Source organism: Malaclemys terrapin, chromosome 4, assembly GCF_027887155.1.
Source record: "Malaclemys terrapin pileata isolate rMalTer1 chromosome 4, rMalTer1.hap1, whole genome shotgun sequence".
Classification (NCBI taxonomy): Eukaryota; Metazoa; Chordata; order Testudines; family Emydidae; genus Malaclemys; species Malaclemys terrapin.
The window spans coordinates 136163185-136176089 of record NC_071508.1 but is presented as its reverse complement, the minus strand read 5'-3'; positions in this window follow the sequence as shown (position 1 = coordinate 136176089).

Genomic DNA, 12905 nt, shown 5'->3' with positions numbered 1-12905 from the left:
TTTGCTTAGTAGTAAAACATTGCTTTCATAATTCCAAACGGACAGTGAGTTTGTATTAAAGAACTATCTGGATGAAGCACTGCATGAAAACTTGCAAGTTAAATTGGTATGACTTAGCTGGATTGAAAATGTACTATAGAGGGTTTGAATATTTAAGAATTTTTAGATTAGAAAATATTTGCATCAACACACAAATTAGAAGGTGACACAGCCAGTAATCCTTATTAAACTGGATATAAGTGCTGTAACCTTTCTCTTTATTGTAGTCAAATAATTGTTTATAAATACAACCTAGGTTTTATGTTGCAATTGGTGTGACCACAGCATGGATGGTGATGACTCCTTCCTAAATCTAATGATGCCCATGGAAATTTGCTTAAGATGTCTGTTTCCTGGATGGATCCAAAGGGTGAGTGAGTTAGGGTTAAACATCTGAGGCATCTTCCCCAGATGCTCAAAAGGCATACAGAGTTGTGTACCTAGAGGGTAGTTGTGTACCTAGAGTTTGAAAATCTACCCCAAGATTGCTTTGATGTTTAAACATTCTTAATTGACTTCTGTCTTCGGCAGGTGGAAGTTGCTGATGTCTGTCCTTTAAAGGGCTAGCTTTTTCAAGAGTGCTTATGTTAAATTACGGATGCAGGGAAGACACAAATATGTTCAGCATTTGGTACAATGACTGAGCTAGGATGTGTCTACAGTTGTGTATGGGCCTTGTCAAATATGTAAGTGCACAAATTTATATTAAATGCAGCATAGCTGTACTAAGCATCTTGATAAGCATGTTCTATGAACTGCAAGAATGTTTTTTCTATTACGCAATTATGCCTAGCTGTTAGCTGGAAAGACTCTCTGCACATTAAACTAAGCCAAGTATCTGCTTTGGCTAATGTATGCATTTATGGAATTGGCCTTTCAAAAGATGCATGTATCTTATTTCACTTGACTCCTAAAATTAACTTTAAAATGTTGGTTTTGAATATGTAATGTTGCATGTCTGTTACCCTAAACCGAGGCCCAGATTTTTAAAGGTATTTTGGTATTGCTGCACCTTGGATTTAGGCTCCAAGTGCCTGAATCCCTTTTAAAAATGAAATTTAGACTCCTAAATCAGTTAAGCATAGCAATGCTGAGCACAGTAATGCCTAAATGCCTTTAAAAATCTAGTCCTGAGTACTTAACAGAAACTTAAAGAATAAATGCTTATGAAGAGATTTGCTAAATTACTTTTTGGTCACATCTTGAAGCTCCATTTCTGGATTGTCCCAGAAGTTTCCAGCCAACATTAATATAAGATTGTTTCATTAGTATTCTGTCTGCTGCTGAGACTAGTCCAGTTTCCCATGCCTCCATACTCTAACTTGTTTCACTGTTTCTGTTGTAAATCTGTTAACTGTTTATTCTCTAGTCCATTTAGTCACTTACTTATGTGCTAGTACCAAGATAATTGGTTTTGTAGTACATTTGTAAATGATACAGGTGAGATACATTGATGGTATTTTCATCCTCTGGACAAATAACAAACACCCTCAGATTTTCACCACACCTTCAACAACCACCACCTGTCCATTAAACTCTCTGGAACATTTCCCCACTAGCATCAACTTCCCAGACACCACAATGGGCTTCAGCAATGGAACACTTCAGGCAACTAAGAAACCCACAGATCAGCACACCTGCCTTTATAGATCCACTAACCTTCACAAATGCACCAAGAAATGTTATCTCCAGCCAGGCACTATGCTCTGAGGAAACAGTCTGGGATATACACGTACACTCAAAACTGCCTTCACCAAACAAGGATACTCCACCAGAGAAGTAGCTCGCATCATGGAACAGGCCATCCAAATACTTCAAAAGAACCTGATTCAATACAGAAATAAAACCCCCTCTGACTAAACACATAGGTGCTACCTCACACTGGAATCCATATGGGGTATCATCAAACTACCATCCATACTTGAAAGAAATCTTTCCTCTTCTGGCCTTCACACAACCCCCCAACCTCTCCAAGCTCATCAACATCAGAAGCAAGCTCCCCACAGACCAAGACCCACCACCTCCAAGCAGCACCCGACCTTGCCAGAAAAACAGATGCAAAACCTGCAGACATATCTCCACTACTATAATGGTCAACACTCCCCCACAATGCACCTTTCAAGTTCCATGGGTCTTACATATACCTATCACAGGTGGTGTACCTTATCTAATGCAATAAATACCCCATTAACTATGTATGTGAAACCAGATCATCACTATGCTCTCAAATGAACTCAGGAAAAAGACACACACTATCTCACCTGTGGGTGAACACTTTTCACAAAGCCATCATTCTATATCTGACCTGTCAGTTCTTATCCTCAAGGGAAACCTGCACAATACTTTCAAAAGATGATGAGCCAGGGAACTAAGTTCATAACTTTGGTAGACATAAAAATCACGGTCTTTATTAAGACACTGGATTTATATCATTACACTAACCCCACCCTCATAGTTATAGGAGAAAAAGGGGGTGTTAATGGGCTACTTCACACTGAATTGTCTCTTAGAATAGTTTTGCTAAACTATTTGTTGGATCTTGTAGTCAGCTATGACACACTGAATACCTTTCCCAGAAGAGGAGCACTGTATAAGCTCAAAAGTGACTCTTTAGCTATGTCTACACTGACGCACCTTTCAGCAACACAGCTGTGCCACTACAGCTATGCTGCTAAAAGGCGCACAGTGTAGCCGCTATTTGTCAACAGGAGAGAGCTCTCCTCCTAATGAAGCGCTGTTCACACTGACGTTTTCATCAGCAAAACTCTTGTTGTTCAGGGGAGGGTTCACACCCCTGAACGACAAAAGTTTTGCTGAAGGAAGTCCAGTGTAGGAAAAGCCTCACCAACAAAAGTTGGTTGAATAAGATATTCTCACTCACCTTCTCTCTAACATCCTGGGACCAAAATGGCTAGAGCAACACTGTCATCAGGAGTGTCTGAGTACTAGCATGTATGACTGTGATAGGCTCTACTTTGCACAGAAATAGAACAGAGTTGGCTATCAACATTTCTGGCATTATGCTTGAGATTTTATTCAAGCTCTACAAGCTAAGAAAGCAGCTTCTTTAGATCATTTAAAGTTTCTGTAAGATTCACTGGTACCTCTGGCAGACTTGTTTCTTTTGATGCATCCTATGACTAGGGTGACCAGATGTCCTGATTTTATAAGGACAGTCCTGATATTTGGGGCTTTTTCTTATATAGGCTCCTATTTTTCTCTCTCTCACACACACATTCTCTCACTCACTCCTCATTTTTCACACTTGCTATTTGGTCACCCTACCTATGACTGTTACATTACAATTTGTAGAGGAAAGATCATCTTAGCCATGATGCCCAAGCTAACACTAAATCTGCTCTTCCTTTTCAGATAAGCTTAAATTTCTAACCCTGTCTATGGTTTTGTCCCCCTTCCTCTGTGTCATTTAGGAATCCCAGAATATTTGGAGCTCTTGTAGTTTCAGGCATTCAGCAACGGCAAAAGCATAAGAATCCAGACAGATGAGACTAACAGCAACATATCAAGAAGAGGGAAATTGGGAGGCAAGGAAAGAACTGAGTGTTGCTGGTCTGGGCTGAAAAGCACCTTTTCAGATACCTCAGATGCAGTGACAGCATAACTCGGCTGTGGTTTTCATCCTTCAGCAGGCAAGTTAGTATTTCATGTGGTAGTCTCCAAATTCAATGGGAATTGTCTCTTTTTTTCAAGCCAGTCTGTGTACTGTTCCAAAGCCACAAGTGTCTGGAATGGTTTAGCAAATGTAGGTCAAGGTCAACTTTGCTGTAACATGTTCTCCATGTTACAAACTATTCTCAAAATTTACACTAGTACTACAGGCTTAGGTTTTTTTCAGGCCACAGTTGAAACACTACGTCTCATATTAATTTGGTTTAACTGATTTTAATTTTGAAAGTAGACAATTCCTCTATATTCCCCGATAACTAAATGTACTGGGTGACAAATACACTGGTCTCTGAATATCAATAGGTCTTTTGTTTCAACCTAGGTGTAAGGCACAAATAAACATGTTTTTAAAAGCAGCCCTGTTTACACTAGAAACATAACTATCTGTCCAAAATTTAGACAAAAAATGTACTGGCCTATGTACAAAAACTACTCTTTATTATGCTCAATCATGATAGGTATATCTCCATATTTTTATCTCATAGAGCTGGAAGGGACCCTGAAAGGTCATCGAGTCTAGCCCCCTGCCTTCACAAGCAGGACCAAGTACTGATTTTTGCCCCGATCCCGAAGTGGCCCCCTAAAGGATTGAACTCAAAATCCTGGGTTTAGCAGGCCAGTGCTCAAACCACTGAACTATCCCTCCCCAAAGAAGTAGCTTTTCACCCCAGGTTGGACTTAAATCCACAATCTCTGGCTTAGGAGGCCAGTGCTTTATCCATTAGGCAGTGAGCGACGAGCACAGCGAGCGATTTCACCAGGACATTGCAACAATGGAGAAACGCTATCAGGGCAAATGGAGCCCATCAATGCTTGCAGACTATTGCTGGACAGTGACAAGAGATGCTCCATTTAATGAATACAAGAGACAAGCCAAGAAGCGCCGAGTAGACACTGAATAGGACTAAACTATGTACATAATAGTTTTTGCCTTTTGTTTCATAATAAATTTTATTTATATAACCCTTTTGCTGATATTTAAAGTGTTACATAAAGAGGACAGGTGAAATATTATCATGTAAAGCAACCATAAACACATGAAAAGACCTAGGTTCACCATTTATGATTAAAACTCTATCTACACAATATACATAGACATAAAATGTAAAAACTTAAATATCTTAGAAACAGAAGCCAATCAGTTGTTTTACTTGTCATATTTGAATTCAGCACATCAAAATACATAATAAATAGCACATTTTATCTCTGAAGCAGATGACTTCTCAAAAATTGTAGACCAGTGTTATCAGTGATTTCAGCTGTAGTGGTCACTTAACAAAACAAAAGACTATCGATGGAGCTTAATCAGCTCTGTCTTTAAACAGTGGAGAGGGGCAAGTCAAATAGTACTTGTGACTCAGGCCTTGGCTACACGCGGGGCGGCAGCTGTGAAGCGTGAGTGTAGTCGCGCCGCCAGCACTGTGAGAGCTCTCGCAGCGCTGTAGGTACTCCACCTCTCCGAGGGGAGTAGCATGCAGCACTGCAGGCTCTGATTACACTGGCGCTTTACAGTGCTGCGCTCGGGGGGGGGGGGTGTTTTCACACCCCTGAGAGCAGCAAGTTACAGCGCTGCACAGTGCCAGTGTAGCCAAGGCCTCAGGCAGACCATCAAGCAAAACACCTGTCCCCACCCTCTCTCTTGATGCCCTCAATCAGCACAGGCTAAGTATAGTTCTACAGTAGAACTTCTACTGCCCTTTACTCTTACAATAAGAATAACATTTCATAGATTATAGGACTGGAAGGGACCTCGAGAGGTCATCGAGTCCAGTCCCCTGCCCGCATGGCAGGACCAAATACTGCCTAGACCATCCCTAATAGACATTTATCTAACCTACTCTTAAATATCTCCAGAGACGGAGATTCCACAACCTCCCTAGGCAATTTGTTCCAGTGTTTAACCACCCTGACAGTTAGGAACTTTTTCCTAATGTCCAATCTAGACCTCCCTTGCTGCAGTTTAAACCCATTGTTTCTGGTTCTATCCTTAGAGGCTAAGGTGAACAAGTTCTCTCCCTCCTCCTTATGACACCCTTTTGTATACCTGAAAACTGCTATCATGTCCCCTCTCAGTCTTCTCTTTTCCAAACTAAACAAACCCAATTCTTTCAGCCTTCCTTCATAGGTCATGTTCTCAAGACCTTTAATCATTCTTGTTGCTCTTCTTTGGACCCTTTCCAGTTTCTCCACATCTTTTTTAAAATGCGGCGCCCAGAACTGGACACAATACTCCAGCTGAGGCCTAACCAGAGCAGAGTAGAGCGGAAGAATGACTTCTCGTGTCTTGCTCACAACACACCTGTTAATGCATCCCAGAATCATGTTTGCTTTTTTGCAACAGCATCACACTGTTGACTCATATTTAGCTTGTGGTCCACTATAACCCCTAGATCCCTTTCTGCCGTACTCCTTCCTAGACAGTCTTTTCCCATTCTGTATGTGTGAAATTGATTTTTCCTTCCTAAGTGGAGCACTTTGCATTTGTCTTTGTTAAACTTCATCCTGTTTAACTCAGACCATTTCTCCAATTTGTCCAGATCATTTTGAATTATGACCCTGTCCTCCAAAGTAGTTGCAATCCCTCCCAGTTTGGTATCATCCGCAAACTTAATAAGCGTACTTTCTATGCCAATATCTAAGTCGTTGATGAAGATATTGAACAGAGCCGGTCCCAAAACAGACCCCTGCGGTACCCCACTCGTTACGCCTTTCCAGCAGGATTGGGAACCATTAATAACAACTCTCTGAGTACGATTATCCAGCCAGTTATGCACCCACCTTATAGTAGCCGCATCTAATTTGTATTTGCCTAGTTTATCGATAAGAATATCATGCGAGACCGTATCAAATGCCTTACTAAAGTCTTAGGTATACCACATCCACCGCTTCACCCTTATCCACAAGGCTCGTTATCCTATCAAAGAAAGCTATCAGATTGGTTTGACATGATTTGTTCTTCACAAATCCATGCTGGCTATTCCCTATCACCTTACCACCTTCCAAGTGTTGGCAGATGATTTCCTTAATTACTTGCTCCATTATCTTCCCTGGCACAGAAGTTAAACTAACTGGTCTGTAGTTACCTGGGTTGTTTTTATTTCCCTTTTTATAGATGGGCACTATATTTGCCCTTTTCCAGTCTTCTGGAATCTCTCCCGTCTCCCATGACTTTCCAAAGATAATAGCTAGAGGCTCAGATACCTCCTCTATTAGCTCCTTGAGTATTCTAGGATGCATTTCATCAGGCCCGGGTGACTTGCAGGCATCTAACTTTTCTAAGTGATGTTTAACTTGTTCTTTTTTTATTTTATCCGCTAAACCTACCCCCTTCCCATTAGCATTCACTATGTTAGGCATTCCTTCAGACTTCTCAGTGAAGACCAAAACAAAGAAGTCATTAAGCATCTCTGCCATTTCCAAGTTTCCTGTTACTGTTTCTCCCTCTTCACTAAGCAGTGGGCCTACCCTGTCTTTGGTCTTCCTCTTGCTTCTAATGTATTGATAAAAAGTCTTCTTGTTTCCTTTTATTCCCGTAGCTAGTTTGAGCTCATTTTGTGCCTTTGCCTTTCTAATCTTGCCCCTGCATTTCATTCTCCCCCCCGCATTGAAGTGATTTGTAACCCAACCCCAACCAAAATCTATCACTTGGGCAACGCAGCTCTGTTTACTGGATACCTAGGTAGATTAGATGTGAACGTAAATACAATCTGGTCCTGAAGCCTTTCTCCCGAGACCCAGCTCATCACTAGCTGCCAGGGAGAGCTCATCTAGACTTTGCTTACAAATCATAATCTGAAATTATTAGGTTGGTCAAAACATCACCGAAATGAATGCACTGACATTGTCATAAAAACAACAGCTGTACAAGGAAGCTAATCTATGTTCATACTTTTCAAATCTAGTATACTTTTCAGATACATGTATTTTATCATACACTGTATATGCTTTTAAAGTGTGTATTAATATTTCAATTCAGATTTCCAAACAATCAGTAAAGTGGCAACACTGCATGTAATTATTTCACAAAAGTGTGGGGGGCTGTTGGGGAAATTCGGGGGGGGGGTGTAGGGAAATCTACGTATAGAGCTGTAAGGCCACTTGTCAAGAAAAATCAACTTTAAATGTGAGCTCAGAAATGTGAGATTTTACAAAACTTATACAATTTCCCACTAAATGCAGTGAATGTTGGTGATCTGTCCTCAGATATGTGAGAGCTATATATACAGCTGTTTACTCATTTTTAAGGCTGTTAAACAAAGTTTGGACCCCACTTCTTTTTTATATACCTGATTATCTTCAATGCTTTTTTTGTCATAGTTATATAAATATTTGCCCCAGGTCAGAAACAAACTCTGAAATCTGCCTTTCACACTAGCCTCTACCCGAGTGGCAGTTTTAGCAGTCGTATTATAAATTACATTCCTCAGAGCTTTGCTTTGTGATAATGTATCCATTAGGCAGTATTGTGTTAATGGTTTTTCATAGATCTTTGTCAGAGCATGCATAGATTTGCCTCAACCTTTGGGGAAACATCAGAACTCATTTACTCTAGAGAAGACATATCCTTAGGTAAAAAACTTTCCACCCTGTAAACCAGTCAGTTATATTAGACTACTTATCCTATGTATCTCAAATTACAGGCCTACCTTTATTGTTCTTGTTGAGGTATTGGCTGATAGCAGACACTAAGTAATAACTTATTTGAAGTGATACCCTACCCCTCTTAAGGGTTATGAGTAAAACTGCCTACAGTGTCCACACTGAGAGACTACCTAGAAGACTGGCTTGTTTTTGGCCAGCTAACTTTTACAGTGGTTTAACATTTGGCAAGTTATTCAATGAGGGGGAAAAAGCTATATGAATGCAGAGTTAAGATTGCTTGGTGGTAGGTCGTCCCCTTTCAGAATGCTGAATTGAGCAAAACTCAAACTTGAAAACCAGGAAATATACAGTTATGATTACCCATGTAACCTTAACTCTTCCATCTTTCAGTAATGACATAACATACCTTTACAATGCAGTCGCTGAAATATACAATCTCTTCACCTCCTTTACAACCCCTTCACTCTCAACAATAGTAATCCATCAAATGCTATTAAAGGACAAAAAGGCGGGGGAAAAGAACTTTGCCCGCGCCACCTTCCCTCTTGTTCCCTTGAAGCTGCACTAGCCAATGGGAAATACTTGCATACACTCCGGGTACAGTCAATGTATTAAGTTATCCTGAACTAAGTGGTGGATGCAGTAATTGGGCCGGTTTGGTAAAGGTGTGTTTGGGATATGGGGACATGCAAATTACTTTGAGATGTAACATAAGCCGGCATCAGCTTGGGGCAAGTGCCACGTGGGCAGCCACGGACCCTCTACTGCCCTGGTTGGTGACATGGGCTGGGGGGCTGCTGTCAGGCCCCACAACCCAGGGAGGTGGAGGAGCCCAGGCTTGTCATCGGGGCCTCGGGGGAAGTTGAGGGTCTGGGTGGGGCCACAGAGGGGGCAGGGACTCATATTCATCCTCCCCCCCCACACACACTTTTAGGAAGAATCCATCACCCTAGTCTAAGCATTCATTATCTGCAGGCACACTCCAGTCTGGACAGTGACTGGCAGAGGCAATAGCTCAGCTCGATAGAGGTGTATTTGTGAGATCTCTGGATTACTTTGAGGTGCGTGACAGAGCTGTAATTGTGATAGAAGGAGATCTGTGTTTTCCAGCAACGTGTGTGAGAAAACAGAAGCATTGCATGTGTGCCTTCGGGATGCAGTCTGCATCATTTCTATGCAGAATTGCATAGGTTACATCAGTAGCAAGGCATAGGTTTTTATTACAAAGGATGCTGTCAGCAGTGAGGTGGAATATGAAAGGATTCTAATTAGGGCTGTCGATTTAATCACAGTTAACTCGCACGATTAACTCAAAAAAATTACCTGCAATTGAAAAAAATACAGTAGGAAGATATATACACACAGAGGGAGAACATGTATTTTCCACTGCATGCATCCGATGAAGTGGGTTTTAGTCCACGAAAGCTTATGCCCAAATAAATGTTAGTCTCTAAGGTGCCACAAGTCCTCCTTGTTCTTTTTGCTGATACAGACTAACACGGCTACCCCTCTGAATCTTAGAGCTAGTTTCTTCTCTTTATGTCCACTCCTGGGTGGTAGGGGGAAGCTTATGGATGGGAAATGCAGCTACTTCCCCTCAAAGCTGCCACCAGTCCCTCTGCATAAACTCAATGCAGCAGATGGACTGTGGGGGAGGGGGAGTCACTGAACAGCCATTCAAAGTGGCATGTGCCTCTCCAATACTGCCCAAGTAGTGTGTCAAAAAAGATTCATTAATGCTGCTTGCAGCAGCATTTGCTCCCCTTCTGTGCTCTGTGACCCCCAGCAGCGAGGTCAGAGCACAGCTGTGGCCCAGGAGGAGCCAGAGGCAGCATGTTGAGGGGAGGGAGGAAGCTGAAAGGAACCTGGAGGGACAGTTCTTCTGCCTCTAGCAAGGGATTTTACCTGGTTTGGTCATGGTTTGCTGTGCGTCTTTGGCCTCTGCCCTTCTTTCAGGCCACAGCCCCGGCCCCTCACCTCACTGTTGCCCATCCAGAGATGTAGCAGGGGTAACAATCTGCTGGAACAGAGGGTCCTGCAAACTGTCTATTTTTCAGAGAAATCCCAGTTTGCTCACAAACTTATCAATTTAAAAAATTTAATTTTTTTTTAAAGATTTCTTTAGCCTTGTATTTTGGATCTGAATCAGTTCCCTGGGCTTATATCTTAAATGTGAGCAGTGTTGCTTACCTGTAATTTGTAAGGTAAAGTCATAGTATTGTTTAAAAGAACTCCAAATCGATTTTTCAAAACTGCACATGCAAGTATTTCTATTTGCTTTGCACAAACGTTTGTGCCAATATACCTTGATTACGCAAATGTTCATGGAAAACAAATATAAAAGACGTGTGAGCATGTTGAAAGAAAAGTCATTTAAAAAAATCAAGCGAATGTGAACCACTTTTGCAATATTTGCCCAACTCTGGCTTCATCCCAGAAGAATGTGGGTGTCTTACTCCCCTTGCACTTACAGAAAAAGGAAGACTGTTAATGGCTGTTTACTGACACCCTTGCTATTCGTTAAATCAGTGATCATGCTTAGTGAGGGCTTGCTGCCCCTAATTCTGTTCTTTTCCGATTTGGGAAGAGATGGTGTTGTTGGGGAGGGCCTATCAATCCAAGGCTGTGTTTTAGGTAAGGTCAGAAGTTGGCATGTGGTGCAATAGTTGTAACACTAACACCAGTAAAGAGATTTTGGTACAGCAGTTGAGGAGCTTTGGGTGGTGTTCAGGCAGAATATCACTGCAGCCTTTGTACTTTTGCCCATTAGCCGGTACAAATAAAGTCCTAATTGGCTACCAACTACTTACAATATGAATAGGGCTGTCAATTAATCACACTTAACTCATGTGATTAACTAAAAAAAGTTAATTGCGATTAAAAAAAATCACGATTAATTGCACTTATAACAATAGAATACCAATTGAAATTTATTAAATATTTTTTGATGTTTTCTACATTTTCAATATTGATTTAAATTACAACACAGAATACAAAGTGCACAGTGCTCACTTAATATTTCTATTTTATTACAAATATATGCACTGTAAAAATGATAAACAAAAGAATAGTATTTTTCAATTCACCTCAGACAAGTACTGAAGTGCAGTCTCTTTATCATGAAAGTGTAACTTACAAATCCAGAATTTTTTTTGTTACATAACTGCACTCAAAAACAAAACAGTGTAAAACTTTAGAGCCTACAAGTCCATTCAGTCCTACTTCTTATTCTAACAATTGCAAAGACAAACAAGTTTGTTTAAATTGATGGGAGATACTGCTGCCTGCTTCGTATTTCCGTTACCTGAAATTGAGAACAGGCGTTTGCATGGCACTTTTGTAGCCGGCGGGGCAAGGTATTTACATGCCAGATACTAGATAATGTTTTCACCTCTCTTACTGAACATTTGTATGCCCCTTCCATGCTTCAGCCACCATTCCAGAGGACATGCTTCCATGCTGATGATGCTCATTAAAACAAAAATGCTTCAATTAAATTTGTGACTTTACTCCTTGTGGGGATAATTGTATGTCTCCTGCTCTGTTTTACCCACATTCTGCACATATTTCATGTTATAGCAGTCTCGGATGATGACCCCGCACATGTTCGTTTTAATAACACTTTCACTGCAGATTTGACAAAATGCAAAGAAGGTACTGAAGTGAGATTTCTAAAAATAGCTACAGTACTCGACCCAAGGTTTAAGAATCTGAAATGCCATCCAAAATCTGAGAGGGACGAGGTGTGGAGCATGCTTTTAGAAGTCTTAAAAGAGCAACACTGATGCAGAAACTACAAAACCCAAACCACCAAAATAGAAAATCAACCTTCTGCTGGTGGCATCTGACTCAGATGATGAAAATGAACATGCATCAGTGCGCACTGTTTTGGATCGTTATCAAGCAGAACCCATCATCAGCAGGGACGCATGTCTTCTGGCATGGTGGTTGAAGAATGTAGGCACATATGAATCTTTAGCACATCCGTCAGATAAATATCTTGCAATGCCAGCTACAACAGTGCCATGTGAACGTCTGTTCTCACTTTCAGGTGACATTGTAAACAAGAAGCAGGCAGCACTATCTCCTGTAACCAACCTTGTTTGTCTGAGTGATTCGCTGACCGAGAAGTAGGACTGAGTGACTTGTAGGCTCTAAAATTTTATATTTTTATTTTTGAATGCAGTTTTTTTTTTACATAATTCTACATTTGTAAGTTCAACTTTCATGATAAAAAGATTGCACTACAGTACTTGCATGAGGTGAATTGAAAAATCTAATTGTTTTTTACAGTGCAAATATTTGTAATAAAAAATATAAAGTGAGCACTGTACTTTTTGTATTCTGTGTTGTAATTTAAATTAATATATTGGAAAATGTAGTAAACATCCAAAAATATTTAAAATAAATGGTATTCTGTTGTTTAATAGCGTGATTAAAAAAATTAATCACAATTAATCGTGCAATTAATCACAATTTAATTGCTTGACTGCCCTAAATATGAATAATAACTTTTCAAACATACAGTACCTTCTTGCAAGCCCTGTATTTGTCATGGTCTACCCTAGGTTTGTAGC